Source organism: Pelodiscus sinensis, chromosome 8, assembly GCF_052426305.1.
Source record: "Pelodiscus sinensis isolate ZL-2025 chromosome 8, ASM5242630v1, whole genome shotgun sequence".
Classification (NCBI taxonomy): Eukaryota; Metazoa; Chordata; order Testudines; family Trionychidae; genus Pelodiscus; species Pelodiscus sinensis.
In genome coordinates this window covers 13,296,101-13,312,408 of record NC_143059.1, presented here as the reverse complement: position 1 = coordinate 13,312,408, position 16,308 = coordinate 13,296,101, and the positions used below count along the sequence as shown (strand labels likewise).

The 16,308-nt window shown below is 47.0% G+C and overlaps 1 protein-coding gene across 2 annotated transcripts in view; it reads right to left on the bottom strand.

Moving 5' to 3' along the window:
- Positions 1-16,308, bottom strand: part of TSPAN14 (tetraspanin 14) — a 96,046-nt gene extending 79,738 nt beyond the window's left edge. Inside the window, exon 1 of one of the 2 annotated variants that reach the window (XM_075934797.2) lies at positions 16,180-16,308. The gene's annotated coding sequence lies outside the window, so the exon portion shown is untranslated. The other variant, XM_075934796.2, reaches the window with a different exon arrangement.

Below are 16,308 nucleotides of genomic sequence, written 5' to 3'. Positions count from 1 at the left end.
CCCTAGGCAGGCCAGAGCAGGCCCACTGGGTGGCTTTTGCCTACCTCTGTTCCCGATGATTCTTCCTATACATTCTGGCTGTGTCTAAACTGGCCAGTTTTTCCAGAAAATCAGCCGCTTTTCCGTAAAAGCTTGCCAGCTGTCTACACTGGCAGCTTGAATTTCCGCAAAAGCACTGACTTCCTACTGTAAGAAATCAGTGCTTCTTGCGGAAATACTATTCTGCTCCCATTCAGGCAAAAGGGCCAGCGTAGACAGCTCAGATTTGTTTTCCGCAAAAAAGCCCCGATCGCAAAAATGGCGATCGGGGCTTTTTTGCGGAAAAGCGCGTCTAGATTGGCACGGACGCTTTTCCGCAAAAAGTGATTTTGCGGAAAAGTATCCATGCCAATGTAGACACTCTGTTCCGAAAATGCTTTTAACGGAAAACTTTTCCATTAAAAGCATTTCCGGAAAATCATGCCAATATAGACAGCCTCTCTGTGGCTGATTTTAAATCACAAGTTACAATATTTGGTAGGAACTGGGGCTTTAAGCAAAGGATCTCAGTTTCTGTTTAAAGTGAAAAAAAGCTTCTAGAACTTGTAGCTGTGGAGAAAGCTTTGAGACCCATAAGCCAGAGATGTTCAGAAGCCAAAAGGTAAACAAAAGCTACCTCAAAATATTTTTAAGTGAACACTAACAGCATTGGCAATTTCAAAGTGCGACTGACAACAGAGGCGGACCAAGATCGCGGCATCTCTCAGACAAAATGCAGGAGTTTAAGTTCATGTGGGTGAACAACAAGTCAAACATCAGGCACCAAATTCTGTTCTAAGGGATGCCAGATTTGCACATGTACCTTCATTTAAATCTGTGATTCCCTGGACTTACACGCTAATGAGACCAGAATTTGGCTCCAAACATTTACATTTATGGAAGGTCATCAAAATACTTTATTTGGCCTTAGGACAGAGATGGTGTGGAGAACAATAGTGATCTGTTGCACTAACAAAGCTGTGCAGCTACCGTCTGGTCACGCTACATGCGACTTTCTGTTTGTACCTTTGAGCACTGCCAACACTCAAAAAATTCAAGGTTCTTATATCAAGAGGCAGGCTGAACTCTCAGGTGGTGAGTTAAAACAACCTCCTTCTGGCTGTTAAACAAAAAGGATGTTAAGTGACCAGAAAGCAAGTGTCTACACACTGCACTGAATCACATATGTTTATTCTGATACTGAACTTTCTGTACAATGTGGAAGGAAAGATAAGACCATAAATGAGCAAGCCATGTTCACTTGACCGTTAAGGGAACCTAGTTTTTTCCCAAATCTGTCAGTTTCAGGAAGCAGGAGAGGGAGTATTTTGTTTATTGTAAAATTCAAATAAAATCTTTACTAGAATAGTTATATTTTTAAAAAAGTCAAGGAAGGAAGTTAACCGTTTTCTTTGCCAATTTTGAAGGAACACCCAATTTTTAAAAGCCCAGTGCTTCTAACCATACCTCGCTGCCCTTGTCAACAGACGCTGCTCATTTTAACATCCAAGTTACCTACCTGCCACACTAATGGCATTCTCTTCTATTTTACTAATGAAAGCTTATACGCAATGTTTAATAGTTATTTACACAGCAAGAATTAATTCTGCAGAACTGAAGTTTTCTGATTTTTCTTTAAATTTATTCAAACCTCTCATTTGGGTCTGGGTCAAACACGTATTACTGGTACAAATTAAACTTTAAAATTAGAGAATGTTCTTTGAAGAAAGCAAAGCTCTTCCATCATCAGTTGGGACATGAAACTAATGCATTTTTTTAATGCAATGTCAGCTACATCTGTGATTTGTTTAGTATGATCAGCCAGGTAAGGCCCCTATTACTGAGACATATGGGGCTGAACCCCTGAAAGAGTTTGATTTTATCATTTGTCTTTTTTAAAACAAAGATTGCTGTTCTCCCTTGTAAGAGGAACTTTATAATAGTGAAGCCACAACCCATCACCATAGTATGTGCCTTTTGTTTGAGCAATTCGTATCAAGTTACTGGCACATTCAAAGGTTAAATTTCATAGCTGGTTACAGAAGAATGTATGTCCCAGAGATTCCCTGAAAATGCACTCAGAGGACTTTGTTTTATATGCAGTTCATGACTGAAACATATGGCTCACTAAGAAAATGGCCCTTTGTAGCCATTTAGACAGCTCAACAACTCTATATGGTAATTATTCTGCCTACTAACTGAGCCTCTCTCATCGAGACTTAAGCGATTGGAAGACTAGCAAGGAAAGCCCTGAAACAAAAATCAGTGGAGAATACAAGTAAGAGTATTCTCAGCCTCTCAACAACTTATGTATAAGAATGGCCATACTGGATCAGACCAAAGGTCCATCTAGCTCAGTATGCTGTCTGCCGACAGTGGCCAATACCAGATGCCCCAGAGGGAGGGAACACAACAGCTAACCCTCACGTGATCCCCCTCCTTTCACCCATTTACAGACACAAAGAGGCTAGGACACCATTCCTACCCATCCTGGCTAATAGCCATTGATGGACCTAACCTCCATGAAGGTATCTAGCTTTGAACCCTGTTCAAGTCCTAATCTTCACCACATCCACTGGCAAGTAGTTCCACAAGTTGAAAATGAAATAGAAAAATTTCCTTTTGTTTGTTTAAACTTGCTGCCTATTCATTTCATTTGGTGACCCCTAGTTCTTATATTGTGGGAAAAAGGGTATGTCTACACTACCCTCCTAGTTTGAGCTAGGAGGGTAATGTAGGTATACCGCACTTGCAAATGAAGCCCGGGATTTGAATTTCCCGGGCTTCATTTGCATAAGCGGGGAGCCGCCATTTTTAAAACCCCGCTGGTTCGAACCCCGTGCAGCGCGGCTACACGGGGCTCGAACTAGGTAGTTCAGACTAGGATTCCTATTCCGAACTACCAGTACACCTCGTGGAATCCTAGTCCGAACTACCTTGTTCAAGCCCCGTGTAGCCGCGCTGCACGGGGTTCGAACCAACGGGGTTTTAAAAATGGCGGCTCCCCGCTTATGCAAATGAAGCCCGGGAAATTCAAATCCCGGGCTTCATTTGCAAGTGCGGTATGCCTACATTACCCCGCTAGTTCGAACTAGCGGGGTAGTGTAGACATACCCAAAGTAATTAACTTTTACCCATTCATTTTTTCAACACCAGCTGAGTTAAGAACAAAATTTAGACTTTGCATGCGGGATGTACCCAACAGCAAGATAAAATAACACTCCCATCTCTGTATGCCTACTGTTTCTTTCACTTATCTAATGAATAGAGTTGCAACTCACAAAAGCTTATGCCATATTAAAATTTTTAAGGTGTCCTGGATTCCAAATGAAATTCCACTGTGAGAATGTCACACAAAAGTTTGAGATGTGTGTGATAACCAAGTTTACTTAGGGCAAGACAAAAAACAAGCTTCTGTAGTGGATACAGCTGGCAGACAATCTCACTCTTCTCCCCCTCTCCCAAAACACAAACAAAGGGCAGGGATGGGGTCATGAGAAACTTTGTCAATTGTTTCACTAGGCCTCCACATCCTCCCCAGGGAATTGGGACAAGCTTTCCACCTCTTGCAAAGCATGTCAAGAAACAAACAGCCTAGCTCTCACACAGACAAAGGCAGCAAAACAATTGCAATAAGAATGTCAGAGCTCCTTTAAATGCACACTTTGCCAAGTTACGGACTTGTCACCCATTATGAGAGAGATGCGCCCATATTTGAAATCATGTGACAGGCACAAAACATGAATTATAACATTAAAACTTCTGAATTGGTAGCACCCTTAAAGTGAGAAGTGACATCTAATACACTGGTGAGCTATCAGGACACTTCCATCTGGTGACAAAGGAAATACAGCCCAGTTGTGAAAGCACAAGAGGCAGAGTATTTCTATCAGATGAGATCTTACATTTTTAAGTCCTGATTTTGGGATGGGGAGGGGGTTGCTAAGGCCAAGGTTTTCCTCCCCCCAAGTCTCTTTCCCATATTGTTGAGCAGTACCCCTTAGGCACAGGAAAGCATCTAACCCCAAATCCAAAAGTTGGCTGCATTTCAGTGATACTGTTTAATGTGGTAGCTCCAAGTTCGCCAGCTCCTTCAGGAATCCTACTTCCTCTCCAGGGCATAGTTTCTCCATTCACGTCCTCCAAGTGTCACTGTACTGTCTGCGTGAAGACAGCTGTCCTCTAACCTTCCTGGAGGTTAAACTGTACTAGAGGAAGCACTTAGCAGCCAGGTGCTAGAGGCAGAGAGTGAGCAAGGGGAGGATCAGTGCCATGCCTTAGCAAGCAGCAAGATGCCCTGTCACACGCAAGACTGATGTTCAGCCCCTCGGGCGTCTCTCATTAGGTGAGCGAAGTGACGCCGTTTTCCAGCTGCTCCGGGTGTCCAGCGGTGGTTTTTGGAAGTGACTGTGTGCCTCAAGCCAAAAGCAGATCTAAACCATTAACACACGTTGTGCCACTCTTACAATTCACAGCATTCAGCAGTTGCAATGGAAAGAGGAGGGGTGCGTCATTTGGCTTCCCATTGCTTTAGAAGCCAAAACACCTCTAAAGCCCATCTATTATGTATGGAAAACAGGACATTAAATATTTAATCTGGCATAGAAAACTGCATATTGGAAAAAGGATGAACGTAGTTGCCTGTTTTCCAACCAGAAAGTCCGGTCCAAAGGGCATCCGTGCAGTGTCCGGTCAGTCTGGTTACACAATACTTGGCCCCTGCTGTCTGGCGGGCGAGAAGAGCTGCTATTGCTTTAGTTCTCTGAAAACATCTCGGGTGCAGCGGCAGTAAAAAAGCAAATAGAACAGTAGGAATCATTAAAAAAAGGATAGAGAATAAGACCGAGAATATCTTATTCTCCCTCCCCTCTAAACAAAGCCATGGTACACCCACATCCTGAATACTGCATAGCGATGTGGTCGCCTCATCTCAAAAAAGATATGTTGGCATTGGAAAAAGTTCAGGAAAGGGCAACAAAAATATTAGGGGCTTGGATTAGGGGTCCCATATGAAAAGAGATTAAAAAGACTTGGACTTTTCAGTTTAGAAAAGAGACTAAGGGGGATGTGATAGTGGCCTATAAAATCATGACTGGTGTGGAAGAAGTGAAGAATAAAAAGTTATTTACTTATTCCCATAATATAAGAACTAGAGGTCACCAAATGAAATTAATAGGCAGCAGGTTTAAAACAAACAAAAGGAAGCTTTTCTTCACTCAGCACACAGTCAACCTGTGGAACTCCTTGCCAGAGGATGTGAAGGCTAGGACTTTAACGGGGTTCAGAAAAGACCTAGATAGATTCATGGAGGTTAGGTCCATCGAGGACTATTAGCCAAGATGGGTAGAAATGGTGTCCCTAGCCTCTTTGTGTCTGTAAATGGGTGACAGGGAGAGGGATCACATGATTACCTGTTGTATTCCCTCCTCTAGGGCATCTGGCATTGGCCACTGTCGGCAGACAGGATACTGGGCTAGATGGATCTTTGGTATGACCCAGTATGGCCATTCTTATGTTCTTACTGCTGGAGCAGCCCCTAGGAGTCTCTCCAATCCATCAATTAACTGGCTCCCAGCTCCGGCAGGCTTCTTAACCTCCAGTACACCAGCTCTCTTTCTTGCCCCTCACTCCAGGAATTGATTTCTCCCCCCACCCTGGACTATACCACCATTGCCCCGGCCCCTCACTTAGGGACTCACACCACTTTGCACCCCAATTGGGCAGGCAGGCTCTGCACTGGTTCCTCCCAGCGCTGCTCAGAGCAACTGCAGTATCGGGTTATGGAAACTGGCGTTACTACATGAACTACTTGAAGGAGAATCCGTAGCTAGGCCACCGTCAACCCATTTTTTAGTTACAGACTAAACTAAGGCCTAAGCCAAAGCCCATGACTGTTGAAGGAAAGCCACCAACCTACTTTAATGGTCTCTAGATTAAACACTTAACAGAGAATTTTGCCATTATTCATTGCTTACATATATCCTAGGTCACAAAACCAGGCAAGATAGAGACATTTAGTGAAATAATATGATGTAGGGAGTGACTGGAAGAATAGTTCCAAGAGAGGAATCAGAGACATAGGTCTTTTAAACCCGAGTTCTTGACTGAAGAGTGAGGACTAGGGATGTTAACTAGCGATTAATTTACTAGTTGAGTAGTCGATGGAATTTCCATGAAATACTCGACCAGTCGATAAGCACTTCCGCGTTCCGCCTCTGAAACGTACAAGAGTCCCATTAGGGGCTCTTGTGCATTTCAAAGCTGGAACGCCACGTGGAGCCCAGGACCAGCGGGAAGTCCCACTGACTCCGGGCTCCACATGGGCACTTGCGCTTTGAAATGTGCAAGAGCCCCGTTAACCCCAGGCTCCATGCTGTGCTTCCTCTTTGAAATGCACAAGAGCTCCTGCTGGCGACTCTTGTACATTTGAAAGCTGGCAGGACGCAGGGAGACCGGAGCCAGCTGGGGAGTCCCCAGCTGATCCCAGGCTCCACACAGCATTTCAAAAAGGCAGCTTTGAAGTACCCCCTTCTTTTCCCTGCCCCCTTGCTACCTCTGATAGAGGCAGCGACTAGTTGACTACCCAATCAGCATTTGCTTATCGGATAGTCGACCAGTCCTTTACATCCCTAGTGAGGACGACCCTAATGGTTACTCCTTTGCCAGAGGCGCCAGCACTTGACACTCCAAAGAGAAGGATAGAGAGAAGCTGTTCTCCAAGCAAAAGAAATGTTTGGTTGCAGAGAGGCTGATGAGAAGTGGGAATTCAGGTTTTAGAAGCACAAACTTCATTCGCAGCAGTGAGCAGTTATATGCTTCTGAAAAAGGTAGATGAGAGAAGGAGGCGTGGAAGCAGGAAACCGAAAGAAAAAGGCAACTGGCCTGAGTTCTACAGTGGGCTTCCGAATGAAGGTGCAATGTTGAAGTGATGAGTCATTTCCCTGACACAGAGCCACTCTGGGAGCTTTCTTTAGAATGGAGAGAATATAAATAAGGTCGATAAGAGCCAGAGAGTTTGAGTGAAGTAAATACACCGATGATGTCCTAGGACCGTGGTCCCCAACACAGGGCATTCATGTGCACCCGCCACGTGCTCGGGGCTGGCCTGGCCCTGGGCACATGGCGCATGCACAGTGCCGGAGCCGGCTCCAGGCGCATGGTGAGCGCCGGCCCCGGGCGCTTGGGGGAGGGGGAGGGCACCGGCCCCGGGCGCGCGGCGCTTGGAGGAGGAGGGGGGGGCGCCGGCCCCGGGCGCGCGGCGCTTGGAGGTGGCCCCGGGCACTTGGAGGAGGGGCGGGGGACGCCGGCCCCGGGCGCGCATCTATGGGGGGGGCACGCGCAGCTATGGGGGGCCCCACCCCCGGCCCCACCCCCTGGCGCCTGGCGGGTGAACGGCCATGCCCCCTGGCGCCCGGCAACCTCCACAGGTTGGGGACCACTGTCCTAGGAAAAAGCCTCATCCACAGAAGCTTCCAGCTCCGAAACTGAGAAAGCCTCACTTTGGGCAGACCACGTGATCTGAAGACTTCACATATTGCTTTGTTTCCTCCTTTGACTCATCCTCAGCAGGAGTAGCTGAGGCAGAGTAGGAGAAGGGCCATTAGACTCTCTGACCTCCAACCACTGTCGCAAAAAAAAAAAAAAAAAAGCAGCAAACATGATTCTGGGATGCATTAGCAGGAGGGTTGTGAGCAAAACACAAGTCGTCATTCTTAGAACATAAGAACGGCCGTACTGGGTCAGACCAAAGGTCCATCTAGCCCAGTATCCTGTCTGCCGACAGTGGCCAACACCAAGTGCCCCAGAGAGGTTGGACAGAAGATAATGATCAAGCGATTTGTCTCCTGCCATTTCTCTCCAGCCTCTGACAAACAGAGGCCAAGGACACCATTTTATCCCCTGGCTAATAGCCTTTTATGGACCTAACCTCCATGAAATTATCTAGCTTCTCTTTAAACTCTATTATAGTCCTAGCCTTCACAGCCTCCTCTGGCAAGGAGTTCCACAGGTTGACTACACACTGTGTGAAGAAGAACTTTCTTTTATTAGTTTTAAACCAGCTACCCATTAATTTCATTTGGTGTCCTCTAGTTCTTCTATTTAGGGAACTAATAAATAACTTTTCTTTATCGGCCCTCTCCACACCACTCATGATTTTATAGACCTCTATCATATCCCCCTTCAGTCTCCCCTTTTCTAAACTGAAAAGTCCCAGTCGCTTTAACCTCTCCTCATATGGGACCCGTTCCAAACCCCTAATCATTTTAGTTGCCCTTTTCTGAACCCTTTCCAAGGCCAAAATATCTTTTTTGAGGTGAGGAGACCACATCTGTACACAGTATTCAAAATGTGGGCGTACCATTCTTCCACTCTACTCTGCACTGATTAGGCCTCAATTGGAGTATTGTGTCCAGTTCTGGGCACCACATTTTAAGAAAGATGTGGAGAAATTGGAGAAGATCCAGAGAAGAGCAACAAAAATGATTAAAGGTCTAAAGAACATGAGCTAGGAGGGAAGGCTGAAGGAATTGGTCTTGTTTAGTCTGGAAAAGAGAAGACTGAAAAGGGACATGGCAGCAGTTTACAGGTATTTAAAAGAGTATCACGGGGGGGGGGGGGGGGGGGGGAAGGGATTGTTCTCCTTGACCTCTGAGGATAGGACAAGAAGCAATGGGCGTAAACTGCAGCAAGGGAGGATTAGGTCGGACATTGGGAAAAACTTTCTTCCTGTCAGGGTGGTGAAACACTGGAATAAATAGCAGAGGGAGGTTGTGGAATCTCCATCTCTGGAGATATTTCAGAGCAGGTTAGACATACACCTGTCAGGGATGATTCTAGACGGTGCTTAGTCCTGCCATGAGGGCAGGGGACCAGGCTCAATGATCTCTCAAGATCCCTTCCAGTTCTAGTGTTCTATGATTCTACCTATGCAGCACAGTTACCTCTAGTTATTAGAGTCCAGCAGTACAATTTCAGGTAGGCCTGTAAAACCTGGAATGCTCCTTATCAGCTCATCAGCACTTACCAACAGTCCTGTTTGGGATGCGGCAATAGAAAACAAGAACCTGGAAGAATATTCAGCCTGCACAGATGCTTTCCAAGGGAGGCCTTTTGTTTCTATCTTTATTGGCTGGGATAGGAAAAAACGCATGCATACACCTATTTGTTCTGATTGGAAGGTGAGCAGGCCAGCAGGTGTCTGTCCTTCTCCCCTCCACAAAAAGAAAAATGAAGCTACAGATAAAGAACAAACATCACTCACCCTAAAGCGGAAACCATCAGGTTTGTTTTGTTGTTTAAAAATGAGTTGGTTCCACAGCAATAACTTGTCACAAAAAGGGATACACAATATCCCTGAATTATAGCTGGTGAAATACTCTTACACATACACATCACTGATGCCAGCAGAAAGCACAGTACTATACTCTCCTCGACACACAAATTTGGCCTGTTCTAACTAAAGGCGCTCAAGTTCCACAACACCAGAAGCTACTCTGGCAAATCTGGATAGATGAATAGGTAAGGTTTGCAGTGGTTGAGGCGCCCAGCAATAAAAACTCTGGTGGCAAAGAAAGGAGCGTTATTGCTCATATTTCAAGGCTCCGTGGCACACACTTAGCCACATTTACAAGAAGAGCACGTCAATATCACAACATACAAAGCTATTGCTTTAAAAAAAAAAAAAACCCACATCCACTGCATGCAAGTTGCTCTTTAACTTCCTGCATCCAAAGTACCTGTGCTGTAGACCTAAAACAAAAAAAAACAAAAAAATCTAGTAATGCTTGGCTCACCTGCTAGATTAACTACATTAAAAAACATAGCAAACGATCATCTTCAGCACCAGAGAAGATGGTTTACACAAAAGTCTCCTCTAGTGTTCTAGTCCTATGGCAGAAAAAGAGAGGCTTTAGAACGGGTCACCCCCCCCCCCACACACACACACACACACACAAATGATCCCCTTGACTGTATTGACGTCAGGGCTCTACACTAGCCTTGCTCTGATCCCCTACTTCAGGGAGTTATTCTTGGTTTTGCAAGGGCTATGGGAAGCGAAGCATAAATCGGTGCAGTCTGTAAGTTTGCTCTGAATTTCATTAGGGGCCTGGCAGAATGCATAGCTCCAGAGCATAAAGGTAATAAGCTACCTTTGCCCCCGTGCTTTCTGCCTCAAACACAGGCACTGCGTAATGGGAGAATCAGGCCACAAGATTCTAGTCACAGCTCCACCACTGACTTGCTGTAGGAACTTGGGCAAGGCACTTCCGTTAGATGTGGTAATATCGCCCTCTTAACTCACAGGAAGTAGCCAGGCTTAGTTTTTGTTTCTCAAAAGTACCAAACTACGCATTGGAACCCCACAACAAGGCTGCTATAAGACACTTGTTTCAAGTGTGTCAATTCCAGCTCTGTTCCATTAATACACACACACCCCTAACATCACAGCTGTTTGTTACTGAAACAGCTTTTTTTTTTTTTAACGAAATTACTGCTCTTGGTTTCAGCTGACTTTGAAAGCAATACAGGTTGGACTCCCCTGGTCTGGCATTCTCAGGACCAGACCAATCCCAAACCAGGGGATTTGCCAGACCAGAGGAGGTCCCTCTCCTAATGGCCCATGCTGGCCCCGGGGTAGAGCTACAGCCTGGCCCCATTGCTGCCCCAGCTTTGCCCCCAGACTCTCTAAATGCTGCCAGCCCTACTGCTGCTGGGGCCAGAGCCAGATGCCAGGCTGGGGCCCCCCAGCCACTGGGGCTAGAACTCCCTGCTGTGCCATCCGTCCCAACCCACCCTTCCCCCCTCACGGCTAAATCACCAGTCCCCCCCTACCTCTCACCTGTCCTGCCACCAGACCTCCCCACTCCTAGGCTCTGTGGTCCGTGCCGGACCAGAGTGTCCCAGTTAAGGGAGGTCTGTATACAATCTGTATAGCCAGCCTTCTTTTAATGCCATGACTAGAATAACAAACTAAGGATGTTAAGAGGCAGATAATTCATTCAGAACGTTTATAGATTACACGATGAGTCGATAAGGGAAGAAGCGCTCAGTCCTGGCTTGGACCGGGTCCAGGAGCTATCCCCGCTGTGGCTCTGCAGTTTAAGTGCAATAAGAGCTGGGTAGACAGGCAGCCCGGCTCCTACTACATTTAAATTGCAGAGCCACTGCAGGGAACTGGGACCCCTGCAGACAAGGGCTGCTGCTGCTGCTAGCCAGCCTCTGCACCTGGCCAGCCTGGGCTGCCACAGACAGGGGCTACTTCATGGCAACTTTCCTTTGCCCCCTCCCCTCCTTTGTTTCTTGTTCTGATAGAAGCAGCAGTGCAGGGGTGGGGCGGGAGGGGAGGAGAAGGGCAGGCGACATGGTAGAGACCTGGGGTAACCAGCTCCTGCCCCCCCAAGGTGGGAAGGGAAATACCAATAGTTGACAACTAACCAATAAGCCTAGGCTCATTGGTTAGTCCACTAGTCGAGTACTCGCTTACACCCCTATGACACACCACATCCTGCAAAATAGTGATAGAAATGTAGCTGTGTTAGTCTGGTGTAGCTGAAACAAAAAACAGGACTATGTAGCAATTTAAAGACTAACAAGATGGTTTATTAGGTGATGAGCTTTCGTGGGCCAGACCCGCTTCCTCAGATCAAATAGTGGAAGAAAATAGTCACAACCATATATACCAAAGGATACAATTTAAAAAAAATTGAACACATATGAAAAGGACAAATCACATTTCAGAACAGAAGGGGGATGGGGGGGGGAGAAGTGTCTGTGAGCTAATGGTATTAGAGGTGGGGAAAAGGTAAATGTCTGTGAGCTAATGGCATTAGAGGTGATAATTGGGGAAGCTATCTTTGTAATGGGTAAGATAGTTGGCACCTTTGTTGAGACCGACACATAGAGTGTCGAATTTTAGCATGAATGACAGTTCATGCTGCGATTGATGGTGGGTGTAGGTTGTTGAAATCTCTGTGGAATGTCTCCAGTGTTTCTTGGCCATGCGTCCAGATTCATGCGTCCAGACCTATGTAACTTTCTTCTCACCCACAATTATTTCCAGTTTGAGAACAACTTATACCTCCAGATCAGCGGCACAGCCATGGGTACACGCATGGCCCCACAGTATGCTAATATCTTTATGGCTGACCTAGAACAACGTTTCCTCAACTCCTGTCCCCTTTTACCCCTTCTCTACTTACACTACATCGATGACATCTTTATGATCTGGACGCATGGCCAAGAAACACTGGAGACAGTCCACAGAGATTTCAACAACCTACACCCCACCATTAACCTCAGCCTGGACCATTCTACACGAGAGATCCATTTCCTGGACACCACAGTACAAATCAGCAATGGAAAATTAGACACCACTCTCTACAGAAAACCCACTGACTCATACAGTTACCTACATGCTTCCAGTTCCCATCCAGCACACACCATACGATCCATCATCTATAGCCAAGCCCTTCGATACAACCGCATCTGCTCTAATGCCACTGACAGAGACCAGAAACTTCAGGATCTCTACCAAGTATTTATAAATCTCAACTACCCACCCGGAGAAATAAAAAAGCAAATTGAAAGAGCCAAACGAATACCTAGAAACCATCTACTTCAAGACAGACCCAAGAAAACCAACAATAGAACACCACTTGTCATCACCTACAGCCCCCAATTTAAACCTGTCCAACACATTATCAATAAACTACAGGCTATACTGGAACAGGATACTAAACTCCAAGAGGCTCTGGGAGACAGACCCATAGTCTCCTATAGACAACCACCTAACCTCAAGATGATTCTTACCAACCACCACAGGACATACCACACTAATACCAACCCTGGCACCTTCCCTTGCAACAAACCCCGTTGCCAGCTTTGTCCACATATTCACTCTGCTGATACCATTATTGGACCTAACCAAGTGAGTTATAAGATCAAGAACACATATTCCTGCGCATCCAAAAATATAATTTATGTTTTGTGCCGACAGTGTCCGTCTGCTATATACATTGGACAAACGTCTCAGACGCTTCGCCAAAGAATCAATGCACAGCAAACAGATATTAGACAGGACCACAAAGAAAAACCAGTTTCTTGCCATTTCAACCAGAAAGGACACTGTCTCAACGACTTAACTACCTGCATCCTACTTCAAAAGCATTTTAAATCTGCACTCGAAAGGGAATCCTCTGAACTGTCATTCATGCTAAAATTCGACACTCTATGTGTCGGTCTCAACAAAGGCACCAACTATCTTACCCATTACAAAGATAGCTTCCCCAATTATCACCTCTAATGCCATTAGCTCACAGACATTTACCTTTTCCCCACCTCTAATACCATTCACTCACAGACACTCCCCCCCATCCCCCTTCTGTTCTGAAATGTGATTTGTTCTTTTCATATGTGTTCAATTTTTTTTAAATTGTATCCTTTGGTATATATGGTTGTGACTATTTTCTTCCACTATTTGATCTGAGGAAGTGGATCTGGCCCACAAAAGCTCATCATCTAATAAGCCATCTTGTTAGTCTTTAAAGTGCTACACATCCTGCAGACCATCTCTTCAGAGATAACCCGTATCTCAAAACACCAATCCCAGGCACAGAGGAGGAAATACGAAACAGCAGCACTCTTCCTCCCAGGCCAACACAGCCACGTTGCAGCCCAGTTAGGAGACCCGGAATGCATGAGGATTCCCCAACCCAAATGTACCCCAAAGAGCAACAGTGAATGCATTCATCCAAGCTCAAGCCTGCAAAGCTGGGCGTGACCACTTAGATACTTCCAACAAGTAACGATAAGGCTATCAACACGGGACATGGCCTGCGGATTCGCAAGTGGTTGGTGCGGACAGCTGTCTCGCCACATACGTCACTCTTAGGCATTTATCTCCCAGAGACACTCTGTGCTTTCATCATTTTTCCTTCCAGAGTCACTGCTTTAAGGTACTGCCAGTTTTAATCATCTAAACAAGAGCTGCATAATACATACGCGTTCGTGATTAATCAGTTTTCCCCTCCCACAAGTGACTAAGTACTGACTATCTCTCCTCTTCCCTGCCCACTCCCACCACTGGAATGTAATCTATTATTTATGGTATTTTCTCTTCTTTGCAGTAGGGATAGCCTTTTCTTGGTGTTTTTGTACTGTTCCTGGCACAATTGGGTCCCTGCGCATGACTCAGGCTCCTAGGTGCTCCAGCAATACAAATAATCATCATGAAGGATTCCCAATGGAATCACTGTCATCCACAAGGATGTGAAGTATGTGCCTAACTTTAATCTTCTATTAGGCACATGTTGAATTGGGGCCTAAATGGTCACCCTTTTGAAGATAGTAAAGCTCTAATGTCAGTCTACATCAGACAGTAGACATTTTTAACCGTTACACCAACTCTGCAATTACATTAGAATAGCTCCCCTGTGCGAGCACTTATGAGCAGCTTTATTGAGTTTTAATCTTAAACCCCTATGGAAATGAAGGCTAAAAAAGGCAACGATAAAGGGGGGAGAGGGACTGGCTACAACAACGTAACTACGGAGGTTTAAATGTACACCCTTGAGTTATACCACCAAAGAGCCTTTCCCCTGTAAGCGAGGCCTAAAGGAGGAGTATTACTCAACTCTCCTCTCCAGGTGGAACAAAATAGCTATTCAACAAGTCTTCTGCCAGTTGAATCTGCAGGGGGTAGAATGAAATCAATTCCACAGCAATTGGACCTGAACATGTTAATTCTACTGCCCCAAGATGCCCTCAAAAGGCCAGGAGTCCTTGGCTAGGCCCTTCACTTTCTCAGTCACCTGGACCAGTGTTTCTCAACCAATGATATGAGTACCCTTAGGGGTAGTTGAGAGAAGTCTGGGGGGTACGTCAACACAACTGAAATTTGGAGAAAATTGATTTTTTTTTAAAGTTATACAGCGTTTTATTATTTTTGTACTTTTTACACCCAAAAATTTCATCATCTACCCGGCTACTGTTAAGTTTTTTTAAACAAATGTGTTGCAATGGTAGAAAAAAAATTGTGTGCGCCTGAAAACTGTAGGTACTGGGGGGTGCTTTATTTTTTTTTTTTAAACGAGTACTTTTTTTTTTTTTAAATAAAGTTTGAAACAGGTTGAGAAACACTGATCTGGATTATTGCCCATCCAAAACCATCTTGGCAGTATTTTGTCTTTGCACCATGAGGTAGAACTGCCATGGGGGCACCATTACACACCACATCCTGCAGCACCTCGCTTCTCTTCCTCGTTCCAACACTGGCTCCCTCGGACCCCGGCCAGCAACATTTCAGCAGAGTGATGCAGCTCAGACCCCAGGCCCGTCGCACTTTAAATACAGTTTGGGGGCCCCATGGAGGCCCTGCTTATTGCAATGGCGCGGCGGAGCAGCGCTGCACAGAGCCTGTTGCAGGAGCCGAGCTTTACGCCTGTGGGGACCGAAACAATGCGATGGACGCTCTGTTCCCTCGCAGCGTTAGGAGCTTTGGGAAACCTGATTTTTTTGGGGGGGCACCCAAAGGACCTGGTGAGGGCACCCCCCCCCCGCCCAGCCTCTCAACGTGCACATTGCAAAGGCAGCCCCGTTCCTCAGGCACCGCCCCTCGGGCTGCGGGCGACTCTCTCCCATGCGGAGCGCGCCGCAGCCCAGCTCGGAGCTGCACCCTGCGGGGGCCTCGGCGCCGCGCTGCACAGCAAAGCGCGTCGCGAGCGGCTCTTCCGCTCGCGCAGGCCAAGCCAGGCGCTGCCCCCGGGCGGGTCAATAGCCGCGCGCGGCTCCCACGCCCCCCCCCCCCGCCCGCGCGCGGTCCCCGGGGCGCGAGACTCACCCCGCAGCCTGCTCGCGAACGTTCCCCACTCGGGTGCCAGGCGGCCGGAGACGCCGGGGCTCCTCGCGTGCTGCCTGCCGCGGTCAGTCCATGGGCGCGGGTGGAACAGAAACCCCCCGCCCCCGACGCTGCAGCGCGGCTCCCCTGCAGCCCGGCCAGCGCAGCAAATCCTCCGGCGGCCCCGCCTCTGTTGCAACCGGGGGCCCCCGCACACAAAGGACTTCCCAGGGGCTGCGCTCTGCCCGGCCTCCCCGCGCCCCCCAGGGGCCACTGCCGAGCGCTTGGCAAGCCGGCTCGCGCCACGGGAAAGTTCATATACCGGCCTAAATTTAGCTCCGAGACACGCCCCGCTCTTCCGTCACGTGCAGCTGGCCGGCATTCCCAGCGGCTCCTCTTGTGCTGGGTTGAATAGGATTCCTCCCCCTCCGCACCCACCATTCAGGCGACTCCGT